We start from the raw sequence: 9,488 nt of genomic DNA, 5'->3' as shown, positions 1-9,488 counted from the left end.
AGAACGGGGGGACAGGTGGCATCCACGGGAGTGATTGGGAATATGGGCAGGCGGCATCTGATCTGCAGAGGGATGGGGGGCAGGTGGGATCTGTGGGGGCGATGGGGGATAGGGATCATCAGGAGCAATGGGGGGCAGGTGGCATCTTCAGGAATGATCAGGGGGATGGGGGGTAGGCAGCATTTGTGGGAGGTTGCTGGTGTTTAGGAGGTTTTGGTGGGATCACAGGGACTTGCATGGTTCACAGGAGGGCTTGGGAGGAACTAGAGGCTATTAGCCCCCCAACCTCCCCCCCATGAACCTACCCTCCCATCCCTCCCTCCACTGAAACTTATTTGATTGGCAAACAGTGATAAAACTGGCACTGGGACTGGCTTGTGGGATGGGGGGTTGGAGGGGCTGGCTGATCCACGAGGTGGGGCAAGAAGCTGTGGGTCTAAAAATAGCCTGGTGCCAGGGAGGCAAGGAGGAAAGGCACAGCTGCAGGGCCGGGACCAGCAGCTGGGCTGTTCCAGCCTTTGAGCTGCACAAGTGACTGTAGAAAAATAAGATGCCCTGGTCTAACCTACATTGATTAAATTGGTACTTTATTTATTCAGGTCTATCTTAGATTAGGTGTCACCACTTTTAGGCCAGTCTGTGTGCACAGAATTACTGTACTGTTAATTGCTTAGATCGATTTCCGATCACTGAGACTGGGTCTAAGTATAAGGTGTACCCCTGGATAAACCGAGTTAGATAAGATAGCTGTTTTTAACCTGATTCAACCTCTCCCTAAGCTCCCGATTTTCTGCACTTAGCCTTAGTCTACAGAATACAGGTGTTTATGTAGCTGTGTACAAACCTAACTTTGTAAAATAGAGTTCTGATTGTAAATCAAATGTTTTTCCTCAAAAAGAACAATGAAAATAATACTTGATTGATACACAGTGTCAACCTATAAGTAGGCCCCCTGATAATTATGCCATAACTCCTGATTTTTGGTTGACCTTCCCAGATACATTAAACATAGTAATGCAGAACAGGGGTCCGCAACATACAGTGCAGCTCCTTGCCACCCATGTGCAAGAAGCCTCCTGTTTCTAGAATGGTGCTAAAGCCTCCCATCATCATCATACTGCTGAAGCTCCCTGGCTCCATGGGCTGAATCCAGAGGCAACACAGACCAGATCTGCCCCCCAGGTGGTAAGTTGCTGACCTCTGTTCTACATTATTACATTCAATGTATGGTTATTCCAGCCTGCAGCTTGGGCAGGTTGCCCGCTGCTGGTGTACAATACTGTCAAATGAGGGGTACAAAGAGTAGTTTTACCTAAAACTGAACTGGAAAATATGGGGTTAGTGTATATGCTGGGTTGACACAATCAAAACTGCACAGCATGCACACAGAAGGAAAGGATGTTTAGTTATCTCTTCTATTTGAGTTAAGGAACTAAACTGAATAGCTGCATGGGTTCCTCAAAATATATTTCTGGGAGTCTAGTGAGAAGCAGGGAATATTGTGAACTCAATATTGCCCTCCAAGAAATAGGTAGGTTACCATAGGCAGAACTTTGTTTCCTTGCCATCAGCCTGCCATGAACACTGCTGAATCAGCTTGGTGGCTTATACCCAAGAGATTCAAGGAGGCAAGTGTGGAGTTATGCTGGCATATTGCAGGGTGCCCAACTTCTTTTACACACTGCAGAGGAAAACCTCAGCTTGACCCAGCAGAACAGATGACAACAGCAACTGTTTTCTTATTTTAGTAGTAAGAGGAAGGGTGCAAGATAAAGGAATATGACAAAGACTCCAGACTATTACTATAAAGTTCATGTAGGGACAAGTACTGTTGTTTTTTAAAGTTATACTAACGACTTGTTCATTTTCAGCTCCTCTCTCTACTGACCCATTTTTCTTTAGATAATTCAGCTGCTAACTAAATACAAGCAGGAATTGCAACTGTTTCTTTTTTTACTTTTATTTTAGGAAACACATTTATACTATGGATTTTTTTTCTATTATATTTTCTAAATATATTCGACAGTAGTCAGAAGGAAATTAAGTAGGTCTCTTTCTCTGTCAGGAAATCAGGATATATCTCTAACACTATACTAGAAACTGTGGTCTTCCCATTGGCTTCAACTGACTTTGGAACAGGTCCTCTATTTCCTTTAAATGGGTGTGTGTGTGCGTGCACGCGCGCGTGCGCATGCGTGCGTGCACACACAGAGAGAGAAAGGGAGAGAGAGAGTGCACATGCGAGAGATCTAGCTCAAGGAAGGGCAATTATTTCAGCTGGAGGACCACTTAATGAGTTTAGGTGAGCTGTTGAGGGCCACAAAGATGCATCCTTTGCCAAACTGCTAAGCCCCGCCCCTTGACAGGAGCCAGGCCCCCTGGCTGCCACCCAAACTCCTGCTCCCTAAACCCTCACCTTTGTCACCAGAGGACCCTTCCCATTGCTCTGGCCATACTCCTTTTGGGAGGGGGAATTTGCAGTTTTGGAACTGGAAGTCCCATCCTGTCACATGGTCCATTACATAAGAAAGTCCTCCCACCCGACACCAAACTTTGCCATGCTCACCACCATGTTGGTCCCAGAATCCCCTATCTCTATTACATGTTCCCTGACATTAGAAGATCCACCCCTTGACTGAGAAACACTGCCCTTTCACAGGGCCTGCCCTCCTGGTACATGGCCTGCCCCTGTGGCCCCAGAACTTCTGCCCTCTAGGCCATGAGGCACAGGCATGACCCTATCAGGTAGCAAGGGGTTGTGACCTCTCTAACAACCTGCCCCATCACCCTCAACTAATCAGTGGGGGGGTTCAAAGGCATCAGACCTCCCCAAGAACACCGCCAAACTGATTGAGTTGAGGGCTACACATATAAAGTCTTTCAGAAGAAGTCATTTTTAGCAAAGATTATCTACTATAAAAGATTTTAATTTTATTTCAAAAAATAATTTTGTCCTGATTTATGTTTTTTTGAGCAGTGTATATAAAGGCAATTGCATAATAGCTCAAAATAGAGCCTTACACTTGTATGCTGTATGCTGCCCAAAGTGTGGGTATGGTATACTAAACCTCTTGAATCTATTTCAGTTGGTCACCCCATTCCTCCCTGACTCATTCCCACCAGTGGTCTCACATGCTGCAACCTGATGGAATATGTTGACTAGGGACCATCTCATCACAGGAACAGACTCTGGGTTACCCTTGTCTGGATGGGATCCTCTCCACCCCTGTCTACTTTTGCTCTAGCTGTGTCTATTAGCTCTGACTCCACTATATAGGAATCCAGGCTTCAGATGCAGTGTAGCATGGTGCTAAAGCATAACTGCCAAGCCAGGTTGCAGCAATGTTTTTCTGTCTTAGCTGGCCCCTCTCTGCTGAGCTCAGAGTCAATCCCTTGTTCTCATCCCAGGCTTAGCTGGCTACTCCCAGCCAGACTCAGAGGGTGCATCTACACATCACTCTACAGTGACATAGTGGCACATTACGTCTCCCTACAGTGTGCTACAGTGATGTAGCAGTCACATGGTTCTACACATAATTGCCAGCTATGTTGCTGTAATGGCGTGTCCCCCAGTATAGCATGCCACTACGGTGATGTAGTGGCAAAATCTAACCACACACCGTGTGCACAGTGCAATAACCACCCATACTGCACTGTACTTTAGTACTTCCAAAAGGTGTGGAACACATCTAGACTCCCTTTCTTGATTTCTGTCCTCCCTTTCTCTCTGTCTGGTCTCTCCCTCTCCTCTATCACAGCTTGGCCTACTGGGTCATGGCTGATCCACCATTCTGGAAATCAAAGGAAAATATCCTAACATGGGTTTACTTTATCCTGGGCAGCTTGTTTCAAGTCCCAACCAAAAATGAAACCAAAAAGCTTTGGAATTTATTTGCTTTCTTAGTGCAATGCTGCCGGTCTCTCCAGCTTCAGTGTCTCTCCGGGTTACTCTTCAAGTCAGTCATCATCTCTGCAGGGAGCTCCTTCCCTTTTGAACTCCTGCCAGTCCTCTGCCTCTGTGCCTGGAGTTGGGGCTTCACATCATGCCAGTGGGTCACCTGACTCCTCCACTTCTGCCCAAGTTGTATTGCTTCCCTTCCCCTCGGGACTGCAGGCTAACCCTGTTTATAACCAGAAGCTCATTAACCCAAACCACGTGAGGAGTGTGTGTGTGAGTAAAGAAAGAAAGAGACAAACAGGTAAAACTATTCCTGAACCGGCAGGAGTGGGGGTGGGAGGGAGAAAAAGAAAGTGACATGAAAGCGCAAAAGTTACTAGTGCAAGAAAACCCTTAAGAACCCAAACTCTCTAGTAAAGGGGTAGGGGCCCCATTAAAATATTGAAAATTAAGTTAAAGAAAAAAACTCACTCAATGGGAAGAATAAACCCTCTGATGTGCATTAACCAGAGAATCAAAGTCTGGCCCCATCTCCGTTGTTGCAATGCGGAGCACTGCTGCAAGGTGGTCATTACTCATCGAAGATCTAAGATTTGATTTATTGACTTTCATTACAGAAAATGCCTGCTCATATATGTGTGTTGATCCAAACAGCACAAGCTGATCTTTGGAAACTTCTGTTCATTGATAGAGGCAAAAAACCTAGGTAGCTGCACTAATTTGAATTGCTCCACAAGCAATGCATCACATTGCAGGTCAATAAGCTCGAGTTGGGGGTCACATGGAGCATTGACAACATCAAATGTGAAACATAAGGAGATCAAAGACTGGTCTTTTTCTATTATTTGTAAATCCTTGAATCAAAGAGAAAATTCAGCATGCAAGTTCAGTAGTAACAATAGGTATTTTTTTAGGTTTTGATTACAAATAGTAATCTGCCGCCACGTAGGAAAATGGCTGAAATCTTTGGTTCCTATCTGATGGGAGAAAAGGAGTAACTTCATCATAAATGACTTGACATTGGAATCCAATTCATGATTAAAAAGCTCATCCCTTGCAGTCCTGAATTCAGATTGTTCATGTAGCCCATGATAACAACAGCAAATGTAAAATCAGAGAACCAATCTGCATTATTCAGCTGTGGGAAATCCAAATCTTTTCCTTTCATGTTAAAAAATAAACCAATCTCTGGCTCTCAGTTCCCAGACACTTTTCAAAACATTACTCAAACTAAGCCATCTTATGTTAGTATGATACTGAACACCTGTGTACTCAGATTCAGATTTCTCAAGCAGAGTTACAAATTGCCTGTGGTTTAATCCTCTTGCTCAAATGCAGTTGACCATTTTCATAACTGTGTCCATGACAGTGCTTAGTTTTATAACACTTTTACAGAGGACCTCTTGATAAATAATACAGTGTAGAAAAATAATTTTCTGTTTTGGATTTGTTTCTTTCTCTTGTTATTGAATTCGTTTCAGCAATCCAAACTGTTTGCCTGTCAGATCTGGGCTGCCATTAGTGGTCACACTCACCAATTTTTTCCACTGCACTCCTAATTTTGACATGCATTGATTTACTGCCTCCAATACATCTTTTCTAGTTGTTGTATCTTTTATTGACTGCATTGATGCCAATTCTTCTGTGAGCTCAACATTTTCAGTAATACCTGGAGTGAAAATCAACAACTGGGTTGTGTCTTTGACATCACAACTCTCATCAAGTGCCAATGCAAAATATGAGAAATTGTTTGCCTTATTTTTCAACCACTGGTCCAGGTTCTCAAAGATATCCTTGACATGTCTCACAGTAGTTTGCCTTGACAAGCAAATGTTCTCATAATGCTTATTCTTGTCTGGGCAACAAATTGCAGCAGAGTCAACCATACATTCCTATACAAATCCCCCTTCAGAGAATGGTTTCCTCTTCTTGGTGATTTTGTGTGCAATCTCATAATTCATTCTCATAATTCTATCCTGTGCCAATACTTTTGTGAAAAAAGATTTGCTCTTTCTGCATTCCAGAAACCATCTTCTCAGCTTTCTTTGCTTTTTCTTTGGCAGACAATTTTTCATATCTGAATGCATGCTTGGTCTCAAAATGCCAATTCAAATTGTATTCTTTGAAAATTGCCACACTTTCTTTGCAAATTAAACACACAGCTTTTCTACCTACATTGGTAAAAAAATATTTAGAAGTCCATTCTTTGTTGAATATTTGGTATTCAGTGTTTACCTTCCTTTCTTTGATGAGCTCATTTCCAAACTTTTATTCTCCCGTGCAGTGGTGATATTAAGGATATAAATATCATTTAAAAATTACCTGTTTAAACTCTTCTAATTATGTTGTTTAACCATAACAGATATACTTACTGGTCAGATCCTGTTCTCTCTCCCTGTCAGCATCTGCCCCCTGCTGCTGTGGGGCACAGAAGCCTTGGCAGGAGGGATATAGGGTCTAAGCCAGTCTTATGCTCTGAGGGTGCTGTGGAAGACAGGTTCCCAAAGGGACCGGCCATGTTCTTGGAGGAAAGGGGCATCTGTAGCTATGAAGCCTGGGCATGGGAGGCAAGCAGAGCTTCCTGGCCCCTCAATGCTTCCTTCCATGTCCAGCGGTGGCCTTCAAGTCCATTCATAATCCTGAAGAATCCAACCCTGGGGTGGCAGCAACCTTGGCCCCAGCTACCAAAGGCAAATGAAGAAACCCCTTCCACTGTTACTGTCTCCTGTCCAGCAGCCCTGCACAGAGCCCTCTGCCCTAGGCTGCTGCTGCCTCTGTGGTCTGGAGACCACGGCTGAGACGCATTTTCACTGGAAAAGACACCTGCTTCCTGCCCGAGACCAAGGAATTTCTTTCCTTCCAACTTGGCAGCTGCTCAGGTGCCTCTCACTTCCCTGCCCTGAGGCTGCCATTATGACCAGGACCAAAGCACATGGGGCTGTCAGCATTTCTCAGGATGCCCCTGCCCTTATGTTCATTTAGATATCCTTGCTCTAACAGCTGCCCAGGTGTTTGGGGAACTTGGCCAGGTAGCCAGATGAGGCCCATATTCATGCCGGTCATAGTGGGTGGCCTGGAAGCCACAGGCAGGGCAGGCAGCATGCCACCAGATCTCTTGCCTGCACCAGCAGGTAGAAGTGGCACATGAAGGGTAGGTTCACGTGGGCCAATAACTGAGGCAGGAGCAGCAGGCCTCCTGTGGGTACACAGTATTGCTGTTGCCCATGTCCCTGCCAGGACCTGGTACAGCCCTCATTGCCCACAGGTCCTGGCCCAAGTCCTGGGAGCATGGCTGGGTTGTTGCATGAGCCACACACTGAGTCCTGGATTCAGTTCCTGGCCCCGGTCTCCAATGGGCAGGCAGCTGCGCATGATGGCACAGAGTGGTGTTGGCCCATCCCAGTCCCTTTGTCTGCAGCTCTCCGCCTGAGTCCTGGGAGTGCAAGACAGCTACCAGTGGTGGCATAAAGTGAGGCCAGGCCTGGCTGGGATTTCCCATGGCTCCTGGCTCCATTTTCCCCACTGGGAGTCCCTGGCCCACAGCTTGGAGGAGCCCTTACCTGAACTTCCATACCCATGTGAAGGGAGGGCTGGGACGCAGCAATAGGGTCACCAGGAAGAAGCCTCTATCAGGCAGAAGCTTTCTGTCTCATGCAGCCCCTACTTTGGGGTTGGGGGCAGGATTGTTAGGCCAGGCTATGGTGAGGGTTGGTTGCCTAGCAACTACAGCTGGAGCTGCTGCTGTTGCCAACACCTGCTGCATGGAGGGTAGAGATGTACTGGCTTCCAGAGGGGCAGCTGCAGGCTGGGGATAATTGATCACATCATAAAGATGTGCCCCATCCCTGCTGGGAATGGGGAACTGGAGAGAAGGGAATGCAGTGACCGAAAAGCTGGCTCCCATTTGAGCCTGCCCAGCAGGGGAGAAAGGAGGGGTGGCAGCTGGTCTTCCAAACAGAGACTCAGAAGAGTCTCAATACTTACCTGCGTCCAGTAAACATGGGATGATGATGTGATGGACAGCAACCATAGCACCAGGACATCCTCATTGTCCTGTAGGAAGAAGACAATGAACAGTGAGTTAATTGTGACAGAAGAGGGCTATCCCCCTGGGATCCTTAGATAAAGGTGCCCCGTTGGAGTCCTTTCTAAAGCTAAAGTGCAACAGAAGGTACTAGAGGGCTGAACCCAGCTGGGTGTAACTTACTTAAGCCCCAAAGACTGAGTTAAAAATGGGTTATTGACTGTGCCATACTATAAACCAGTCGTGAAGACAGGAATACCATGTATTCCAAAGACAGCAGACCTGAGTAAGACCTGTAATATTGGGTTGATGCAAGGATGGGGTGAAAGGGGAGGCAGAGCCCCAAGGAACAACATATCACTAAGAGTTTATGGTGAATTAAATCAAGTATCCTTCCTCTCTTTTTTCATATGTTCATCAAGACATGGCAGGAAAGACGAGGAGTGCACGCCATTAGCGATTACCTACCATGTCAAACTGTCAGGCCCTAAGCACTGGTGAACAGTAGATCACTCCTCAAAGAGTAAGTGGCTGATCTCAACAAAGCACACTCGCTTACAGCTATATAGATACATCTCTATGTTGAGATGGATCTATTTCAGGGAAATAGATGTGCTGTTGCAAAGTCACCTGAAGACAATGTGAAGACTGCAGTTTCTAGGACCCCCTCTACACATGCGGGAAAGGTGCAATGGGATCTAATGCACAATCCACACAATCATGCCTGCTACTGTAGTATACACGCATGACAGGAGATGCAGTTGTGGGATCACGCATTAGAACCTATCATGCCTTATTGCCGGTGTAGGGGGAGCCAAATCCTGGTCTCCCCCTGCATTGACAAGAAACAGGCTCCCATGGCTTGGCATTCCTAGGCATGGGGTCCATGTGCAGCTGGGACTGTACTCGATGGCACAGAACTCTCAGTCCCAGCTGTACCCCACAAACAACCAGGACTGAGAGCTCTGTCACCTGTGGGGCTCTCAACTTCCACAGCCATGCAGGTGCATGGAGTGCCCCACAGCTGGGAGATCACAATGGTTGGGAGATTGTAGCAGCTGCAGTCTCCCAGCAACAGACTGCCTACACATGCAAACTAAAGCTGGATAGAAACCAGCTATAAGGTTATTACACATTTTTGAGCAATAGCTTTATACCTGGTTGGACCTTTTTAAGATGCAATAGTTAAATTGTACATATAGTTAATTGGCATGTTAATTTGCACGGGTCTAAATTTATTGAACAGTTAACAAGGTATGTATGTATGTATGCATGTGTATGTGTGTGAGTGAGTGTGTATGTGTGTATGTATGCACGTGTGTGTGTATACATACACACATACTTACACATATATGCATATGCATGCATACATACATACCTTGTTAATTGTTCAATAAACTTAGACTAGTGCAAATTAACATGCAAATTAAATATATGTGCAAATGTATAATAACTTTATAGCTGGTTTCTATCCAGCTTTAGTTTGCACGTGTAGGCAGTCTGTTGCAGGGAGAAAAAAGGAAGAGTATATATATATAAGTATATGTGTGTATATATACATATGTG

General features: G+C 45.5%; 1 long non-coding RNA gene across 1 annotated transcript; it reads left to right on the top strand.

Moving 5' to 3' along the window:
• Window positions 1-1,627: 1,627 nt before the first annotated feature.
• On the top strand, window positions 1,628-6,183 carry LOC109298212. The gene is made up of 3 exons (XR_002097533.1): window positions 1,628-1,639; window positions 4,165-4,175; window positions 5,421-6,183. It is a non-coding gene; the product is annotated as an uncharacterized LOC109298212 (long non-coding RNA).
• The last annotated feature ends 3,305 nt before the right edge of the window (window positions 6,184-9,488 follow it).

The sequence above is a fragment of the Gavialis gangeticus genome, unplaced genomic scaffold (assembly GCF_001723915.1).
Source record: "Gavialis gangeticus isolate Ggan-Ray unplaced genomic scaffold, GavGan_comp1, whole genome shotgun sequence".
Lineage (NCBI taxonomy): Eukaryota > Metazoa > Chordata > Crocodylia > Gavialidae > Gavialis > Gavialis gangeticus.
Note: the sequence above shows the minus strand (reverse complement) of the source record. Positions and strands in the feature narration are given on the sequence as shown.